Here is a 22,696-nt window from a genome sequence, read left to right on the forward strand (position 1 = left end):
AAATTCTATCTCGAAAAGGACAACAGTAATTTATAATCAGCTATTAAACCAAGATCTTTTTCAGATATTCTCCATTTTATACTTTGCACTTGATATTCAATTTCCAAATTGAAAAACGGCTTTTTACTCGCCAACTTCACGACTTCTGACCCATTGTTTCTTAAAGTTTTAGATACCCCTGGAGAACCTCCTCTCAGGGGTTCTTGAAATCAGAATTATTTGCCACCCTATGTTGAAAAATAATACAATATTAAAATCCCATCAAATGATCATGAGAAGCAATTGTGGTAGAAAATTTGATTAATAGGATACTTACTGATAAATATAACCTATACGAGCAAAAACTCTTTTGGGATCTTCCATAATTTTAAAAAGTGGAAAGGGGGCCAGAGACAAAAAAACAAATTAAGAAAGACTGCTCTGACCCATGAATATTATTTTTATTCTGTATTCTAGTGTATTAGCTATACCATCTAATTTTGTATTTAACAGCCTGCATATTTCTTTGGGATTCCCCGTACGTATCTGCATATTCTGTGTGTGCATTGCGAATAAAAGCAAATCAAACTTCAGCATTGGTGTATTGTCATGTTTTTTAAGTTTACCCACTCAGTGGCCTGGGGTTGGTAACAGAAACTGCCTTAACTGCAGCCCGCATCCTGCAATTCAATGAATCTGTCTTAAGAGCTGAGAGTTGTCTAAATACATGGGAGTCCATAAGGCAGAGATGGACGTTGTAGAAAAGATGTGTGTGTTATTTTAAGACTGATTGAGATTCATCTATGTACTATACATACAAACTACATATATTTTTATATGAAAAGCAGCTATTTTGTTGAAGCTAATTAGCCAGGATGAAAGATGATTTTAAAATAAATGCTTGCTCATGTATGATTATAAATAGCATATCTCACATGCAATGTAATAGTATTGGAGGCAATTAAAGAATAACGTGTTATAGTATAAGCCCTTTAGACTGCAGTTCATTTCAGTTTCTTAAAAATCTCTGGGAGGGGATGTTTATTAACAATAATCAGAAATACACAAAAAATAAAATGCAGGCAGTATTTAAAAATGATAGGGATGCTCAGTCTAAGTATATTTTATGTTATATACTGTATGCACACATAAGCCCCAGTGTAAGTTCACAGATGATGGAATTGAACATTATAGAAAGGAAACTTGAAGCTTTTATATTGCATCTTTATTCTAGAGTGGGCACTTCAAAGTTTTTTAGAAAATACCAAGAGATTGAATTTGGCCACCTTTCCTTCCTACACTGCCCATAGCAGATCAAGAGAAGTATGTATGGGGCTGAAACGGACATTATTTAAATTTTGTAAAGTATATATTCTGGAGTGTACATTGATGATTAACTTTTTACAATACACAGTATTTACTTTTGGCATTTGTGTATCCTTCTATAGCAATGGTGTCAAATTCACGTCACGGCGGCATCATGTAAAGTATCAGGATTTCCCCCCCCCTTCGCTAAATCTGGCATGGCCAGCGCGTGATTCATCTGGCCCGTGGCCCGTGAATTTAACAGCCCTGTTCTATAGTGTACCTCATCAGATGTGCTTATATATATTTGGCTCTGCATATGTATAAGAAATTACTTCACCATATTGAGTTATTCCACTTAGTATGTCTTAGTGGGACAAAGATGGAGACTTGTGAAATTTATTGTGACCAATTCAAATAGGGAGTTTAGAATTCATTTTTTTCCTCTATTTAGAGAAGCATGTTATATATAATAAATTGCTTGCCTTGTTTTGAAGATGTCTCCCAAGTAAACAGTTATATGAACAGCTATTGTGGTTTTATGCAAAATTTCAACCTGGGTGGTATTTTTATCTTTTTCTGTTTATGAAGACTATTATAATAAAATAGTTCAATAGTTTTGGGTGGAGAAAAAAGGGAATTATCACAATTTATCATAATAATCCATATTATAAATGAATTATAGCAGATTCTAAAGTTTAGGAATTATGTTGCCATTTTTGTTTGGCTAGAAAGGTGACCAACTGCACTCAATGGGTAATCCTCAATGGAACTGCATCTACATGGAGGGAAGTACCCCAAAGCTCTGTTTTAGGCCCAGTACTCTTCAACATCTTCATCAATGATTTGGATGAGGGAATAAATGGGGAACTCATCAAATTTGCAGATGACACCAAGCTGGCAGGAATAGCCAACACTCTAGAAGACAGGCTTAAGATACAGAAGGATCTTGACAAACTTGAACATTGGGCACTATCTAACAAAATGAAATTCAATGGTGAAAAGGGTAAGGTGAGGTTCATGGCCGGTGAGGCAAGCAGGCAAAAGCCGCCCTATGTCTGCCAGCACCGGAGCTTCAGCGGGGCTTTCGGAAAGCCACCCCAAAGCCCCGGTGCAGCTTTCTGAAAGCCCCACTGAAGCCCCGCTGCCACGTCCCGCTGTAAGGTGGACGCAGCGCCGGGACTTTAAAACCCTGCCCCAGGGGCCCTGCCGCCACTTTAAAGCCATGGAACCACCGTTCCCTTCTCCCAACCTCCGAGCCGCACCGCCCTCTCTAAACTTCCGAGCTGTGTTGGGGCCAGGAAGCAGGGCTGGCCCGCAAAGGCCTGGGTGTGGGCAGAGGAGCTGGCGGCAGAAGCGGGGCCTTGGGCGAAGCGAGACCGAAGGGAGAGCAGGAGGAGGCCGCCTCGGCCTCGCCTCCCAGCCACAGATTGTGGAACAAACTGGAAGCCAGCAACTGGGCCTGGTGGCAGCATTTGGGGGAGCTGCCCCCACCAAATACCGCCTTTGCAAGGAGGGAGAAAAGATTTTTTGCAACCATTTAAAGGAGATGGCACAAGCTTTACTCAAATTAATTGGTCGTAAATTTGCAATTTTCTTCTCTTCCCGCCTCTCCTTTGTGTCCCACATAAAAAGTGCCAGTAAAACACACACACACACACACACACACACACACACAACTTACAATAATAAAATTACTTACAAATTACAACAATTTTGAATTCCTCCACCCCTCCCTCCGACCCACATACCTTTTCCAGCTGTTTCACAGAGGATTTCAACTCTCCTCTTGTCTGCCATGATGAAAATGTAAAAAATGTAAAAAGAAAAAGGCAAGAGCTGCTGAAGTCAGGCTGGGTTAGCTGCTGCCAAGTCCAATGGATGACTCTGCTTAACTGTTTTAAAAAAGCCTCTTAAAAAAGTGCCCTCTACTGGAGGAGGCGAGAGAACCACGTGCCTCATCTACATAAGGAATTTTTCGCCTTTTAACCCTTGCTTAACTCTGCTCAAGTGATCATAAAAATAGACTAAATGAGGCATGTGGTTCTCTTGCCTTCTGTAGATGGCACTTTTTTAGAGGCTTTTTTAGAGGCGTTCTACATTTAGGCAAGAAAAACGAAATGCACAGGTACAGTATAAGTGGTACCTTGCTCAATAGTAGTAACTGTGAGAGGGATCTTGGAGTCCTAGTGGACAACCATTTAAATATGAGTCAGCAGTGTGCAGCAGCTGCCAAAAAAGCCAATACAGTTCTAGGCTACATAAACAGCGGGATAGAATCAAGATCACGTGAAGTGTTAATACCACTTTATAATGCCTTGATAAGGCCACACTTGGAATACTGCATTCAGTTTTGGTCGCCACGATGTAGAAAAGATGCGGAGACTCTCTCCTTGATTAGTTTCCACCAATTTCTACAACTCTGCTATTGTATTGTATATTTGTTTATGAAAGAATTAGATATTTGCTTGATACAGCTGAATTTCCATTGTAAGCATTTCCAAAAAGCCGTGTTATTCTGCTATAGCAAATAAATAATTGCATGAAGGTCTTGTTTTACTTCTAAAATTCCTTGTGTGTTCAATCACACTTGGCCAATAAAGAACTCTATTCTATTCTATTCTGTTCTATTCTGTTCTGTTCTATTCTATTCTATTCTAAAAAGATCCCTCCTAACTGACCCTAATCTGGAATTCCATGTATGCTTTCTCTTGAATTTCATGTAGCAAGGATATATACTTTTAAATAAACCAAATGTGAAAATAATAAATTGAAATTTAATGTAGTATTTTTCTTTCACTGAAGGTGGCATCATATATCCTCTTTCTGAAGCTCTAATTACAGAAGCAGTCTTTCTAGAAAATATAAAACATATTTCCTTATTTTTAAAATAATGTAATTCCATTTGCAGAAATTTACTAAAATTCAATATACTATATATTTATTGAATGCATAAATCACAGTCTGGTATTAAATTAAAATGCCACTAGTTTACTTATCAGGTTTCTTTGCTTGATGAAGATTTAGTGATCTATAAAGAACTATTTTCCAGCATCTGCAGATTGTATTAGAAAAATTATTTTTTGAAAACCCTGGCAAGCTGCTGGTCTTAGAACTAAAATATCAATTTAAATAGTTCAGTAATGTTAAGTGATGAGAAGCACCTTCCTGATCAACATCTGTTAATTTCTGCTATTTATCTTCTGAATGTGGATATAAACTTAGTGAATTATTTTAGAACCTTATATACACAAAACATCACTATTGTCAAATAATTATGTATCAGATACATGACAGTTCCTTACCATTTCTGATTGGCTGGAAGAAGTAGAGATGCTATATCTCATCATACTTTTCAAGGTTTCTCTCTCCATACTTATATACATATATGTTCCACAATTCTATTCTGCATGTAGTGATATTTATACAAATAAGTAAGAAAAAAGTAATGCTCACAAATTAAGACATGAGATAATAAAAAGAAAAGGAAATATAGCTAAAACAAATTTATACCAATACAGCTCAGTGTACTTATCCATAATTTGCTATTCCTAAACAGAGGAATACCTAGGCTAAAATGTTAAATGTTGTTGCTGAGCTAATGTCAGGTACTTTTATTTTAAGAACTCAGCACGTTGAATTATATTTGTTCTCATGTTGTGCAGCTATAAAGAAAGATCTACAAAGAAGCTAGGATATATCCAAGTTTTGGCTTAGCACAAAATATACTAAAATTGAAAAGAAATCAAGGATAGGTTTTTTTTAGTATCCTGCTTTTTATGTGCTAAAGATATCCAGAGTAAAGCATGTTACTTTTGATAACCTTTGCTGTGTCATCTTTGTGAACTTTAATCACAAATGGCATTCCCTGTAAGATGGACTAATTTCTCCAGACATTTTTTAATGAGGCACATACCAAGCAGACATAATTTCAATGAAGTCATTATTAAGACATAGTTTATATTGAGCTCCTGTTACTTGTCCCAGCTTCTGCCAACCTAGCAGTTTGAAAGCACGTAAAAATGCAAGTAGAAAAATAGGAACCACCTTTGGTGGGAAGGTAACAGCGTTCTGTGTGCCTTCGGCATTTAGTCATCCTGGCCACATGACCTCGGAGACGTCTTTGGAAAGCGCTGGCTCTTCGGTTTTGAAATGGAGATGAGCACTGTCCCCTAGAGTTGGGAACAACTAGCACATATGTGCAAGAGTAACCTTTACCTTTACCTCTTTATATTGACCTTAATTCAATCAGTGCCAATATACCATATTGGTTAAGATCCTGACTGGTAAAACTCAGTCAGAGTTGATCTGAGAACTGACATTATGACTCTGAGGCATCATTGTTTCTTAACAAAGACATTTTTCAAGGATAAAAGTATAGAAGAGTTCTCTGTTGAGCCCTTAAAACATGGGTGTACAACTTCCTTTAATTCAAAAAGCCACTGCAAAGGTCAAATTAAGGACTGCAATGAGTACTCTAAACATCTGCAAGGCTGAAAATATTTACCTTGCACCTGAGATATCCCAGCCCAGTAGGAAAAAGGTCTAAGGTTTTAAGCCCATCGATCAAAAAAGCTGCAGAAGGAATGCTGGCAGGATGAATCTCATCCCAAACTGCGCATCTCTGCATTTTATCTAAAGAAAGGCAGAATATTTATTTAAGCATAACAAATAAATACATTAAAACCATTATATTGATACAGGCCTTTGGTTTTGGTATAGTATTTGGTATAAGAAACCAGGGTCAATCATCAAGTATCAATTGCAAGCTAAATTCTACACGATGAGCTTTGGAAACATTGGCAACAAAACAAAGGAGATAAGACTCTAAGCCCAGAGCATCTCTGGAGTGTAATTCCAAAACAAATATTTATGTAGTGCATTACATCCAGCCAAAGTTTCCAAAGTCTTTGAAAGGATTTAAAACAGCAGCTAGACAATTTTTGAAAAAATATAAATGCTCAACTTTTTTTGTTTTGATTAAATTACGTTTTTGTTATGGCTATTCTAGGCACTTCAGTAACTTTGGACAATAAATAAACAATAAAATTAATACCTTAAATTGGAATTATCATCTGTGCAAAGTTATACGCTTTCACTCCATAATTAGCAAAAGGAAGTTAGATTATTGTATCAAGAATGTGGTTTTTTAAAAAAACAAGCACTTCATTCCATTCAAACCTTTATTGTCAAAGCACAATATTTGTACAATGAGATTGGCTGAGCCTCCCTTAGTGCACCCCCCAACACAAATACATCTCAATAAGTCACAGTGAAAGAAAGAAAATATCTAACCCACTAAATCATATTAACAAACACGCAATCCTCTATACCAGTGGTGGGTTCCGGATCCCGTTGCAACCTGTATTGTGCAATGTGGCCCGGCGTCCACCACATGAACACGTGCATGAGTCCTTACCTCCTGTGATGCCTCTGCGACGCTCCAGCTGTTCGGCGGAGCATCGCACAGGCACTGTATGCTCCATGTGCGAAAACTCTGAAGAGCTCAAATAAAGGTAAGGAGGGTGGGACGGTGGGTGGGCCCTCTGGAGCACCATACTGGAATGGTATTCGGTGTTCTCAGCAGGCACCAGTACACCCATGCCGGGGTGTACCGCCTGCAACCCACCAGTGTTCTATACATATATGTGTGTAACATTAAATCAGAAGTGGTATGCTTCCAGTTCTCACCGGTTCAGGTGAACGGTAGTGGAGGTGGCACGAGGCTCCACCCACCCACCCTGATGTCATCACGGACCTCCTGCGCATGCCCAGATGTGCGGTCCCGCTACTGAATTTATAGTGAAGTGAATAGATGCATTACTGCATTACATTATAATATATTGCACCAATATGAACATGTTGCATGTTGCGCCGCCCTTGCAAGTCTATCATACTACATACTTATGATGTTATGTTGCATTCAGGAGTCTCACAGCCCATGGATAAAAGCTGTTCTTCAGCCTGTTTATACAACTGGCTATGCTTCTATATCTCTTGCCCGATGTAAGAGAGTAAAGAAGTGCTGACCACGGTGTAAGTCGTCCCTGAGGATTTTCCTCACTTTTCTAAGGCAGCGAGTCCTAGCAATTTCATCTAGTGGTGTCAGGGGACAGCCTATGATATTTTGTGCCGTGCTCATCACCCTCTGTAATGTCTTTCTATCCACGGTTATCAAGCCAGCGTACCATACTGTAAGGCAATAAGTGAGGACACTTTCTATTGTGGAGCAGTAAAGGGAAGTCATCAGTTGTTGTTCCACCTTGTTCTTCCTCAAAACCCGAAGGAAGTGGAGTTTCTGTTGGGCCTTGTTGGCCACCTGGATTGTTTTGTTTTTCCAGGTGAGATCTTTGATAAGATTGACTCCCAAGAATTTGAAGGAGAGTACTCTCTCCACACAGCCCCCCTTGATGTAAAGTGGTGCAGGTTCCTTTCTCTTGTACCTGAAGTCTAGTACCATCTCCTTTGTCTTGCTGATGTCCAGGTGCAAGTTGTTTTCTGAGCACCATGTGGATAATTTTTGAGCCTCCCCCTGTATGCTGCTTCATCTCCACTTCATGCTTCATAATAATACAATAATACAATAGCAGAGTTGGAAGGGACCTTGGAGGTCTTCTAGTCCAACCCCCTGCCTAGGCAGGAAACCCTATACCGTTTCAGACAAATGGCTATCCAACATCTTCTTAAAGACTTCCAGTGTTGGAGCATTCACAACTTCTGGAGGCAAGCTGTTCCACTGATTAATTGTTCTAACTGTCAGGAAATTTCTCCTCAGTTTTAAGTTGCTTCTCTTCTTGGTTAGTTTCTACCCATTGCTTCTTGTTCTACCCTCAGGTGCCTTGGAGAATAGTTTGACTCCCTCTTTTTTGTGGCATCTCCTGAGATATTGGAACACTGTATCATGTCTCCCCTAGTCCTTCTTTCTATTAAATTAGACATACCCAGTTCCTGCAACCGTTCTTCATGTGTTTTAGTCTCCAGTCCTCTAATAATCTTTGTTGCTCTTCTTTGCACTCTTTCTAGAGTCTCCACATCCTTGCTATAAAAAATAAGTTCTTCTTCTAAACAATTTTTAAAACTGAAGGTTAACACATTTTAAACAATCAATTTCTCTGATTTGATTGTTAGATCAATCTCTGTTCTACGGACTGTAGCAAATCTGTATGATGATTGCTTTCAAACATTCTATTTCTGTTCAACTCTTTCTTTCCATCAGCACTATCTTTTGGGAAAAAATATGTTTCATAATCAGAATGAGTTTTACATGTTTGTAGGAAAATGATTAATTAAAGACAGTCACACTAACAATTTTAACAAATTTTGTCAGTGAACATATTAGGAAGTTTTGTCTTTTGGGGCAGAGAGAAACATAATACTAGCTAGACATATTAAATTTCTTTTAAAAACAAAAATAGACAACAAATGTGAAAACAGACAAGACTTATTTTGTTTTATTGCAACTATTGGTTAAGAATGTCCCCCTTTATCTGAATAAAGTTAACATGGATGGTATTCTGAGCAGCAAGAAGTATATTACATGAAAGGTGACAATAATGATTATAGATAATTTTGTGCTTCTTCTGAAAATTGCAACCAGTTAGCTAAAACAACTAAATAATAATTTCCTCTCATTGATTAATAGGGATGTTATTAAATCCTCATATTGGGTACCTGAAAGAGACAATGAAGAAGTATGTGTTCAACGGATCCTTTTATTTATTTTTTTCAATACTGTTTAGATCAACATAGTTTTTCTCTGCCTAGTCATGTAAAATTTGCTATTTTAACAATATTTTAATTGTTTCTCATGTCATTTAAGATACATAGGTTTTAGAAGGCACAAAGACTCTTGCTTTTTGTTTTAATAATAGTTTTTTAGCATATCACATTGATATTATTGCCAAGTTATCTATACAGCCCTGTGGAATTCTTTCCTGAGAGCCACAGATTAAAAACAATAAAGAATTCCAGCAAACATGCAGTAGATACATTTTTAAAAAAATCTATAGGTTCCTAGAAGTGTACAGAAGATTCAGGAGGTTCAAAAATTGGCAATTGAAACTCTTCCCTTGGCACTAAAAATATAATGATAGTGTCAGATAAGCTTGCCTAAAGAGGGCATTTAAACATTTGATTGACTGTTTCCCTCTGCGTAAATACTCATTGGGTTGGGATACAAAGCAAGAACAAGGTGGTCTCAGGATCATCATCCAGGATGTTTCAGTATGATCAAATCATTTATTATTATTATTTGCTTGTTTGCTTTTTTTATTGCAACCGAGAACTAAGATAAACTTTCTGGACAGTTAGAACAATTCGTCAGTGGAACTACTTGCCTCCAGAAGTTGTGAATGCTCCAACACTGGAAGTTTTTAAGAAGAGATTGGACAACCATAGAGTTTCCTGACTTGAGTTGGTTAGACTAGAAGAGCTCCAAGGTCCCTTCCAATTCTATTATTCTGGTCTTCAAAATCAGTCCAAACCCACCCATCCCCCGAATCACCAAATTGGAACGCTTTGATTCTTCCTATGGATAGAAGGCAGCATATAGATTATAAAAGCAAATGAACAGGAAGAATGCAAAATAAAAATCTCTAAGATGAAGAAGAGAAATGAAATAGTGAAAAATTACAGGACAAGAAACTGCTTACTCTGTAAAACTCAATGGAATAAATCTGTTTTGCTCAATGGACAAATTGAGCAAACGGCATGATGGCTGGGGAAATCTGGGACTTGAAGTTGATCTTAAAGTCACCAAAACTGAAGAACACTGAAATAAATCAACCCTCACCTGTTTAAGAACATTATGAAAGTCTGTTTGAAATCAGCTTCCTACAGGGAGACATTTCCAAGACAGCTTTTCTTCCAGAGTGGATTGTATTCTCTGCAGTTAGAAATTTCCCTTGGAAATCAGAGGTTTCTTTGTTAGCAGTTTGATTTTTCCTTTTCTGGAAGCATTTCTGGGAGTAATATTTTATTTGGAGGGGGGTTGCTTCCACAGAGGGAAGGGAGGAAGGAAGGAAGGAAGGAAGGAAGAAAAATTGAGCCCAAAATTTTGGTTGCTAAGCAAGACCATTGTTAAGTGAGCTTCACCACATTTTACCCAATCCATGACACCTCCTGGTGAGTGACATCAAGTTGGCCACGCCCACCCAGTCACATGACCCCCCCGCCACACCCACAAAATAGAATTACCACAGAATAGGTAATAAAAAAAAATTGAAGCCCACCCCTGATATATTCTGATGCTGATAATTTGGCCGTTAGCACCAGGAAATTGCAAACGTGTTGGTTTCTTTTATTCTATTCTCTGACTGCTAAGTAAAGGAAGCTGGTTTGCTTCCCATGTTAGTGTTATGTTTAGACTTAGTTATGAATTGGGGAAAAGGCCCAACCCTCAAAAAGCAAAATGAAATGTTATCTTTGACCACATACTCTATGGTTTTTTATTAAAATTCCGTGATTCTGAGGACCGTGCGTATTACAACAAAGCAATTTAGAAGGAAATAGAACCACCTTGACTTGTGTAAACAGAAAGCCAGGATATAAATCCAATAAGTAGATAACATAAATAAACAGGATTCATTCATTTACTGGAATTCTTGAAACAGAGACTAAATAGCCATCTGTCTGAAAAGCATCAGCAGATCCTGCACTGAACAGGAACTTCAATTAGATTACTTCTGAGGTTGTTTTCAACTGTGTAGTTCCATGATAATGAAATACGTAAGCATTATTGGTATAGTAGAATAACTGCATCAGCAGTAGCCTTCTAGTTATATAAATCCCGGGAATATGGTCATACAAAGTCATGATTCCAAATAGTCTTTACTTTGTTCTACTTTATGGAACAAGATAGATGTAGCTGGATTCCCTGGTTAATCTAATTTGGAGTTAATTAATTCAATCAAACAAAATTCACTTTTTAAATATGGCTATCCCAAGTATAATTTTGATCTGATAATATACAGTGTGTTAAAATATGATTTGTTTAAAATGGTTTATTGAAAAAACGCAATGGGTTGGCTTTGTACGACAACCTAAACTATAAACCATTGTTTACAAGCTGCAAAGTCTGAGTTAAGCATGGTAAATTAACATCAAGCAAAACAAATTATAACTTAATATGGTACACGAACTGAACTTAAATCCAGAACAGATATTATGCTTACTTGTGACCAAACTAAGATAAAAATCTGGGAAGGTTGTTCTTCATGGAACACAGTACTTGTATCACTTTTGGAAACCTTGAAGCACACTATTGTCACTGCAAATATGGTGCCAAATGCGTGATATGGTAGTTTCCATAGCAGAAAAAAAGCTGTTGTTTAACAATAATAGCATAAAGAGCTTTTTTCCCTTTGCCATTTCCTCCGATTGTACAAATGTCTCAGAGCCCCATATAAATCTAATTGAATTTGTCACAACAAATAGCAGTATAGAATATTTCTCGAACAGCAAACATATCTAAGTTATTCACACGTTTTACTCAAGCTGTTTATTTAAAATAATAAGATTGAAAGCAATGTCCAAAAAGCAACAACTAAAAACAGCCAAAAATAGGCTAGAGAATCGGCCTGTGTTATCTATTAACCAATTTTATTTTTGCATTTATGGAATTTGAAGTGCAAATTGGTTTCACCGATTTCCAGTTTAACATCTGCAGTATGCTTAAGTAATGTCAGAATAGTTACATGTAAGAAACATCAGCACAAAGCTGCAAAGATATCTACAAGGTATGGTCAACAAAGAAGATGGTGGACATATGGTACAATCAACCATCTGCTTCTTGGAACTTTAATCTCGCCATTATGGCTACCATGTTTATTTTTTTGACTGTATCTTGTGGACATCACAACAGGATTGTGCTCAGAGAAGAAAGGTCATGGCTTAATATAGAGCCTATTCTTTATATATTAAAAATCTCCACCAAAAGCCCTGCTCACAAGGCAGATGTGATGCTACTACTGCCTTACAATAGAGGCAACCAGTGACTAGTGGAGCGGGATCAATATAATGGGTTATGTATAACATTCCAGAGGGTTTGCTCACTTCCCTGCTGTTGCATTCTGGGTCAGATGCAATTTCTACAACATTTTCAAAGGTTCCCCACAAAGAGCACTTTACAATTGTGTGTGTGTGTGTGTGTGTGTGTGTGTTTATTTATTTAAGTTTATGTAGTGTATATTGGAGGTGGTGACCTTTTGAGAGCTGTATGCAATGAAATTTCATTTTAATGTACACCAATTAGTATGCATTCAAAGTGACAATAATGTTAGTCTAAGTCTAAATCTAATTGTCTGCATATGACTTGCCACAGGCCAGCAGTTGGTTTATCAACCAAAACTAGTAAAAGGCCCTTACAAGGCTGTCCAGAAGCATACACACCTAATTCAGGAGGCCATTCAGACTGCAGTTGTGATTCTTAGGAAGAGTTCTGAGGTTCAGCCCCATAACCATATCCTTATTTTACAGAGTTTATATAACATGCTTAAAAACCAAATAGTGGACAGTCATAATGAATGATTGTTCCAAGGCATGTGGAACAAACAGAGTTAAATTCACATTAAGATTGGAGAAGTAGACTCAGGCTCGAATCTCTTTGTAACTGTGTCACTGGCCTAATTCATTACACACATGAAATCATGTTAGCTTTAATATGTTGTATGGACTGAATATTATGACTTGAAAAGCATGTATTATATATTAACATGTTGAGTAAAACTGGTCTATTGTGGCAGACTCAGTAAACCATAAACAAGCCATGGCTGAGCACCAACGGTGAATCCAGTTATTAACTCTTATCCTAATCTTTCTAAGAGAATAGTAAATAAAATATGGAGTGAGCATACTAAATCCATCCCCTTGAGCACACAAGGTAATCATGAGATAATATATGAAAATGAAACATAACATTCTTATTCCTTTTTCCCTTTTGGTTTGATCCCCTTTCCTTCATAACAGTGCTGTTGTTTTGAATGAAAGGTTAAGAAATGGTCAAGAAAATTTAACTAAAGCTCACAAATACTTCCTTTAGTGATGACTTTTATGTCTTTTTGATTCCTAACAGGAAGCCAACAGTCATTTGTTATGATTAGCAACCTCAAGAAATGTGTATGAATGTCTTTATGCTGCAGTGGTTTCTTTCTCTCAACATGTTTAACTTAGATACTAAATTAAGCATTTTCTGGATTTGGGCAATATATTGAATTGTAAATTAACTAAATGGGTGGGCTCATATCACAGCCATTAAAAAACCAGCTATATTTGTTAATTAGCATATTGTGTTCAAGCATGCTCTAAATCCTTAAACGTTTGGTTATTATGTTCCTCAGTTAACAGTGCTGTTAGTTCTGTCTATTGTGTTTGATATTCTCAACTCCTAGATACAGTTGACAAAGCTCCAGTCTCCAACATCCTGGACATAAATTGTTTCAACTTCTACCCTCAAAACGACGCTATAGGGCATTGCACACCAGAACAACTAGACACAAGGACATTTCCCCTCTGCTAAACAACTGATTCCCACAATACTGTCAAATTGTTTAATAAGACTGTATTCTTCTTCTCCTCATCTTTCCTGTTACCGATCTCCTTTTCTACTTATGACAATAAGCTTGTTGCTTGTATATTTGTGATTTATATTGTTTTATTTAGTTTGCAAGTATGATTTATGTTGATTGCTTATTTAGTATCCTATGACTATCACTAAGTGTTGCATCTTAGGATTTATGATGAATGTACTGTATTTTTATGATGACTATGATCATGACTTATCACTTATAGCATTTATGTACACTGAGAGCTTATGCACTGAAGACAAATTGCTTGTGTGTCCAATTATACTGGTCAATAAAGAAGTCTAGTCTAGTCTAGTCTAGTCTAGTCTTGTCTAGTGTAGTGTAGTGTAGTATAGTATATATTTTCTATTCTATTCTATTCTATTCTTGTCTTTGTCTGGGACTTAATAATGTATCTCAGCCCATTCTTACACCCATTTCATCCCATGCTATTTTCAGTGGGCATTCCCAGAGTAGTTCTATTCTTTCTTCCTTCCTTCCTTCCTTCCTTCCTTCCTTCCTTCCTTCCTTCCTTCCTTCCTTCCTTCCTTCCTCTTGGTTGCCTAACTTTAAAGTTAGGTTTTCATTGCTGTATGAAACCAGGTTTATAGCTTGCTCCTGAGATAAATAAGGTTGTGTAGCTTTGCTGTCTAGGTGTCTTTTAGACATCTTGTCATTGATGTCTGCAAACTAGTTAAACTAAGTATGAGCCAGACCAAGATCCTGTAATTGTAGTCAGATTTTCCCTGAAGCTTTTCTCCATTCGTCCTGTAGGGCTGTGAGTTGGCTAGTGTCAAAAGGTCAGGAACTTTCTACTAGGTACTGTAATACACTGTCCCTTTAGTCATTTTAGTGGTAATTGTGTGACTGGATCATTTTTGTCTTAATAAGAGTACTTTGGGAGGTTTTTGAATATATTTTATTACACAAGAAAATGCCAAAAGGTGCTTTTTCAAAAGGCAACTAGACTTTCTGAGGTTTTTTTTCCCCTTGTGAAGACATTTTGCTTCCCATCAAAGAAGCATTTTCAGTTCTGACTGAATGGTGGGACAACCATGACGTGGAAAATTGAAAATCTCCATAGACATTTACACAAGAAAATCTACGTTATTTTTAAAATATCCCCATTGTGATGGGTGAAGTATTCGCACATTCTTATAAAAAACATTTTACCCAATTTTGGATAATTTATCCAGGTTAGGGAATTACTGGTCTATCCTGTAGCCCAGTGTTTTTCAACCACTGTGCCGCGGCACACTAGTGTGCCGTGACATAGTATAAGGTGTGCCGTGGGAAAATTACTTTATATATAGTCAATATAGGCACAGAGTTAAATTTTTTTAACATTTTCTAATGGTGGTGTGCCTCGTGATTTTTTTCATGAAAAAAAGTGTGCCTTTGCACAAAAAAGGTTGAAAAACACTGCTGTAGCCTACAGGAAGCTAATCAAGAATTCCAGCCTAGGGCCACTGCCACATTTCATGATCTGGCTTCTCACTTAAGTTCTCAGTCCCCTTCCATTGTCACTCCACAAATCCTTGGATCCATTTAAGAAGGATTTGAAGACTAATTTATTCACTAAAACAGATTGTCTGGTAAGAGTAGTGATAGGGGATGCTAAGAATTGCAGAAGGGCTCTTTTGTAGCCACAAAAGTGCTATTGTACTATAAATCATTTTAGTAAAGCTACTTGGTAAGTAGGTTTAGGTTATTATCATTGCACAGAATTATTTTTCTTGTAATTGTAATTTTCTTGCTTTTTGTTCAATTGAGACTAAATTTAGTCCATCAGACATATATTAATATAAAATTACCAATTTTAAAACAGCAAGTTCATAAAAATATTTATCAAATATTCCTGCAAAAATAAGTAATTGATATACAGTGGAAGAACCTAGAGCTAAAAAACCCCACTGCTAGTTCATTCACATACTTTAAAATTATGACTTCAGGGAACATAAAATAGAATGAAAATACTTTGATAAATTATGCTATAATGAATTGTCATCCTAGCTAAGATAAGCAATGAATAATTTGGGATTCTTATTTGAAAGTATTTATTTCTGGGGTGATGTGACATATAAGAAAGATTATTTTTGCAGATTATCTTTAAAAGAATTGATACTGCAATAAACAATTCATGATTAACAAATTTTTAAGCATCAGTGAGTGGATTTATAAAGGGGAAAAATGGAACGTGTTCAAAGAATTTGCATTGAAGAAAAACCTTTCACAAAGCAGGATGCAAATGACTAATAATGAAGAACAGATGAATTTACATGCAATATCCTCATTTGTGCCTGTCTGTTCCTGTTTTAATGCCTCTCGTCTTCTATGAAAATTTGACAATAGAAGCAAATGCAAAAACAACAACCTCAAAGATATGAAATCACTGAGTATTTTTCAGATGTAGTTCCTCTTGTAAATTTCCTGTTGCTGTCTTTGATAATATAAAATAGTATAATGAGAAACAGGTACGGTACATACAGTTTAGAATACACATTTCAGGAAACACTGTCAAATAATTGATAATTCAGTATACTATACTATACTATAGTAGACTGAGCAAGACTTACCAACAAGAGTGGGTTGCTGCCGGCATTACTGCTGGTTTGGTGCATGTGCAGTATCTGGAAACTTCAGCTGGTGCAAAATGCAGCAGAATGTGCAGTTATATGTGTCCCTAGAATGATATACATTATTCACTTACCTTCCCTACCGATTCGCAAATGTGAGTGTGCTTGTATGCACGCTCGCTTCACTCACACGCGCCTCATCTGCCCATGCACACCACCTTTTGTGCATGCACAGTGCTTGTGCATTACGATGGAGCATATGGGCAGAGCTTCCCACAGCCGCCGCTGGAGAGAATCGGCTGAATAGCACTTCTGATTATACTTCTGTTCCATGAATTGCATTGTTATCAGTTTCTCTCTAGGTCTAACTCAAGCTTCTACTTTTGACCTTTAAAGCCCTTCATGGCATGGGACCAAGTTATTTGAGGGACTGCCTCTTCCCAGTTACATCTGACTGTCCCAGCAGAAGAGGTATTGCAGATCCAGTCTGCTAGAGATTTATACTTGGCAGGACCAGGAGATGGACTAAGTGATCACTTTATGGATCATTCTCTCCATATCCCAAAGTGAGACTGTTTCCATCCCATTTGATTTCCTAAAAATCCCTCAAAATATGGGTATGCCATCAGGCCTATGGGCCCCAGGCGACCAGTGAGAAACTAAGGTATCATCTGCTGCTCTCTCTTAATTTTTAATCATGATCTTTTAAAGTTTTCTGAATCATTCATACATACATACATACATACATACATACATACATACATACATACATACATACATACATACTTGTTATAGTTTTTACTGTATGCTACCCAGAATAACTTTTTTCATGAGCTGGGAGGTCACATTGCTGCTTACCCTGTTTTTGATCATTTAAATAAGCAAGATTTAAAAATTGAATCTGTATTTCATTTCTGGAGCTTGGGAAGTTCTATGTTTCCTGTTTGAGCTGGCTTCTTCATCCTAAAATAATCTTAGTTCAATGGAAATCACCTAATATCCTGAAAGTAAATTATCTGAATCAAATTTAGATCTCAGAGGAGGCTACTTTTCAGAAACCTTTATTATTATTATTATTAGATTAAACACTATCTTAAGCTCTATCTGTGCATGCTTAAAATAGCTTCTGATTTATTTTAAGTAATCTAAATAAATAAGCATGCAAATAGTCCATATATCCTAGTACCAATAAAGCTGTAATTAAATTCTTGTTTGCCACTCAGATAGAGCAAATTCTTTCACTAGAGTATGTATAAATTTATCATTGTAGTATTAAAGTTGGAAAAGGATGTGGGCAGATAAAATAACATGGTTTTTCTTTACATTTATCAAACATCTGATCTCAGCCGCCCTGAGTCTCTCGAGAGTGGGCGGCATACAAATCCTAATAAACAGTAAAGGTAGCCTTTCCTGCAGCTGTATTTTCCATTGTCGTAGGAATTCTGAAAATTATAATCTGATAAATCTCAGGGCACTGGGTTTAGGAAGGCAAAGGTAAATCTTGATTGTAAGGTGATATTAGAAATCCAGAACAATAATTTGGGCAAGATTTGTTCTGTAAAGCAGAGATAACAATGAAATTACATGTATTATATCTGCTCATGTATTTCCTTCAAGAATACAGCTGGCCTCTAAATTGATTATGCTTAAAATTAATGGGATGCACATTGAATCTCTGTCCTGCTGATTTCAGTAAACATGATTAAGTCCCATAAAACCTCCCTTTGCCATTCCTCTCCCATAAACACCATTCCTCATCCCTTAAACATAAGAATTCGAACCATATGTAATAAAAGAGCAATAAAGGATAATTCAATATTTGTTTAGCTGTTTTAATCTGTATCATTCCGCTACATTCTTATTAAATGAGTTTGATGGTAATCAAACATTACAAATATGATAGTATTTAAAATAAGCGTGAATGATATAAAATCAGATCTTTTTTAAAGCAATAACCTCATTTCTGGTTAAATGTAGCTATTTGCAAAATAATTCACTATAACACCAGGAATGGAGTAGGAACAGTACAATTGTTATACAACAAACGTCAGATAATGGACTCTCAAAAACAGAGCCTTTTAGGTGATGTCATCACTGTTGTGCAGTATTCTTCCTAAAAATATTCATTTAGCTCCTATTTTATTATCCTTTTGTTTTCAAACCTAAGCAAAACCCTTTGTTTTCTTAAGTTTTCAAATACAATTTCATAGACTGTTTTATGTAGTTAGCTTTTGTTCTATTATGTGTATGTGTATAAGAGCCAAGGTGGCGCAGTGGTTAAATGCAGCACTGCAGGCTACTGCTAGATCAGCAGGTCAGCGGTTCAAATCTCACCGGCTCAGGGTTGACTCAGCCTTCCATCCTTCCGAGGTGGGTAAAATGAGGACCCAGATTGTTGGGGGCAATATGCTGACTCTCTGTAAACCGCTTAGAGAGGCCTGAAAGGCCTATGAAGCGGTATATAAGTCTACTGCTATTGCTATTTGCACTTAAATTATTATTTTGCAGACTATCGTGGAATATATTTGAAGGTCCTTATACTAGAAGACAAAACCACAGTGAAATATATATATATACCCATACCAGAGGTGGTATTCAGCAGGTTCTGACCAATTCTAGAAAACCGGTAGCAGAATTTTGAGTAGTTCGGGGAATCGGTAAATATCACCTCTGACTGGCCCCGCTCCATCTATTTTCTGCCTCTCGAATCCCAGCTGATCAGGAGGAAATGGGAATTTTGCAGTAATCTTCCCCTGGAGTGGGGTGGGAATGGGAGATTTTACAGTATCCTGCCACGCCCACCAAACCACGCCCATCAATCCATGCCATGCCCACCAAACCACACCCACAGAACCGGTAGTAAAAAGTTTGACTGCCACCACTGACCCATACACTGAAATAATGCAAAAAGTTATAGTTTAAAGCTATTTCACAATGATGATCATGTTGTTTCCCTTCAAATGGATCTTATATATCAGTGATGGCGAAACTTTTTTGGCTCCTGTGCCAAAAGCAGGGGGAGCTAGGGAGCAGGCATGCCATACCCATAATGCTATGTGCGCATGACCAGCAACCCCCCCCCCCACTTTTGTTATGTTTTTTTCACCCACTTCAGGCTCTAAAGGCTTTCTAGGAGCCTGGGAAGGGCAAAAACAGCCTCCCCACCCCCCCGGATGCCCTCCGGAGGCCTCACGAGCTTCCCTGAGGGCTCCAAAAGGCGAAAAATGGACCTACAGACAAACCGGAAGTCACTTCCGGTTTGTTCGTAGGGCCAGTATTTGCCCTCTGGAGCCTTCAGGGAAGTCTCCTGAAGCCCCTGAAGGCTCCGGAAGGCAAAAAATGGACCTATAGGGAACCTGAAAGTTCAGGAATTGTGACTTCCAGTGTGTCCGTAGGTCCGTTTTTCCCACTCTGGAAGCTTCAGGGACCTTCAGGAGGCTTCTCTGAAGGCTCCGGAGGGCAAAAACCAGCCCTACAAGCAAACAGGAAGTGACTTCCGGTTTGTCCCTAGGGCCAGTTTTTGCCCTCCGGAGCCTTCAGGGAAGCCTCCTGAAGTCCCTGAAGCCTCTGGAGAGTGAAAAAAACAGCCTCAAAAGAAGGCCGAAGTCAGCTGGCAAGCACATGCATGCGCACTGGCCAGCTGACAAATGGCTCCATGTGCCACCTGTGGCACACGTGCCATAGGTTTGCCATTACAGTTATATATGGTAGCTAAACTCCTTCTTAGGAAGTTTTTGGAGATAATAAACATATGCTTGATAGATGGCCATTCAAGAAAATCAAGTGACGATTTCACTTCTTTTAAGAGTCATGGCCAAGGGCATCATTTACTGAAGTAGCTTCTAAGAGTGATAGATTATTATTACAAAGCTTGTTTATGACAGTTTATGAAGGATTTGGAGATCATTAACAAATTTTAGCCACAATAGATCATTAACACATTTTAGTCACACTAGGAAAGCTTAGTCTTTTTCTTATGTGGCTTCTTGTGGGTTGAAAGATGAGATAAACAATCAGAGGTTTTTGGCTTTCATACCATGGGCCTGTTATTATTCTGAAGAAGGCCTGGCTTATTTCAACAGTGCGCTCTACTAAAGAAATAATTGAACTGCCCAGAATACTGAATATTTGCCATCATGGTAGACATTTGAGCTATGCAATCCCAGTACATGCTGCTGTACTAAATTAGCTCTCCCCTGTCTAGTGTCCAATTTTGAGTCAAAATGCATTGGCTTCCAACATGCCTTCAGTAAATGTGGACAATTAAGGAAATATACGGTATATTAAATAGCCTCAAGATTCAAAAAAATTCTTTGCTATGTTTGAACCTTATTTATGTTTGCAGTCCAGGAGAAAAATTAGACTAGCCATTTCCCGCAACGTGGAGGGAGGGGGGATATCTCTTTGGGGAGAAGTAGAAAGTTCTCCATACTCTTTTTGCCTTGCAAGAAGCAGCCAACAAAATGTAGAGAGTTGTAATATTCAGACCTTACTATTGGATTGCTTCATGCAATCCGTCCATCTGCTGTAGTGAGCTCCACCTCCCACAGATTATTACCTTTTAATACAAATGTGTTAGTTGGAGTAAGTTATCAGACTCCTCGTGATTTTTAGGGGACACCAAATATCACCCTCAAGCGTGTTCCCAATTGCGGTCTTTTTCTGTATTTATAGTGGCACATATTCATCAGCTGGTGTTTTGGTTTTTTTAATTCACCCTTTAAATTTTCAGTACTCTCACTGAATAAAATTTCTAGGTAAACATTGGCACTTCACATGAATGGCCAGAAATGTATAGAACACCTTTTGGAAATAGCATGGCATGATTTTGATAGCCAGTTCTTAATATTGCATTATTTTTTATTATTATTATTGAATTATTAATATTGTTGCAAAATTTAATACTGGTTGTAGCTTGTATGAAAGTAAAAAGATAGTCGTTTGGGCATTTTAGACCGTTTTTCTTTATTTAACTTTCTGCTTATAGAACATCCAAAAGTGATTATTATTTAAAAATTTGACCAGTCATTATGAATAAGTTTTTTTTGAGTTTTATAGGAATTGCAGATAACTTATCAAATTTACATATCTTGAAAGCATCAAAGTCTTTGTCCCTCTTGCATGGCTTTTTAAAAATCATTAGTACTACAGAATCCTTTTTCTGCCTGAAAGGAAACAATATATGGCAGTCTTTTTCCTGGCAGATTTTGGAAGCTGTTTCCAGGAGACATCTGCAGAAAAAAAAAAGCAAAATAAATGGTTACGTGTTGTTAATCTTCTATAGATAGATTTTCCTGTCAATTAGTTCCTAAGTCCTCATTTGCATTAGTGGTTGGAAAATAAACCTGGATAATTTTCATATTGTAGTGTTATCCAAAAAGTCTAACTGATATTATTCCATCACATTGCCTTGTGTCTAAGTACTGTCTTGCTGTGGACTTCATAACAGTAAAAGCAATATAGTTTCTTGTTTGTTTCCCATGCCCAGAGTGGTTCCACCACAAATCCGCGAAGCCCTTATCCGCGGAGACATAAGCGCGAAGACTAATTTGCGCCGTTCGAAGCACTAAGGAAAAACGCGACCCTACCGCGATGACATAATTCCGGAGGGCAAATCCGTGCATTCCCAAGCACTCAGCATCCTAAACCTAACCCTAAACCTAACCCTAAACCTAACCCTAAACCTAACCCTAAACCTAACCCTAAACCTAACCCTAAACCTAACCCTAAACCTAACCCTAAACCTAACCCTAACCCTAAAACAACCCCCTAAACCTAATCCTAACCCTTACCTTAATTTAAATCCGCTTTCTGCGGCCGCGCTGTTTTAAAGCGCCCTTCTGTCGCCGCGCTGTTGTCGCGCCGGTGATGACGACGCGCGGTGATGACGTCGCGACTTAGTGATGCGATTTTATCACCGCTATTTTGATGAGCGCGGTTTTGTCGTGCCATGGCCCAGAGTAATAAGCAGTATAATCTTCTAACTTAAAGGGTCCAATTGCAATACATCTAAATAGCTTATCACTAAAGTTGTTTCATTTCATCTTTCACAGTGTTATAAATTCCCATTTTTATGTTTCTTACTTTCCATGTTCTCACTATAATTTGTTTTTTGCAGTTTTGAGAGGGGGGGTTGTATGACAATATTAAAAACTCAATGGCCTGAAGGCCTTAATCCAATCATGGCAGAGACACCGTTAGTATGCCAAAAGATCCACAGTAGTATGTTGAGTGCAATATGACCTGAGGAGCTCATCATCTGCCTATATTTATTTA

Source organism: Thamnophis sirtalis, unplaced genomic scaffold (genome assembly GCF_051295495.1).
Source record: "Thamnophis sirtalis isolate CommonGarterSnake01/CBP01778 unplaced genomic scaffold, rThaSir2_p1.2 scaffold_7, whole genome shotgun sequence".
NCBI lineage: Eukaryota > Metazoa > Chordata > Lepidosauria > Squamata > Natricidae > Thamnophis > Thamnophis sirtalis.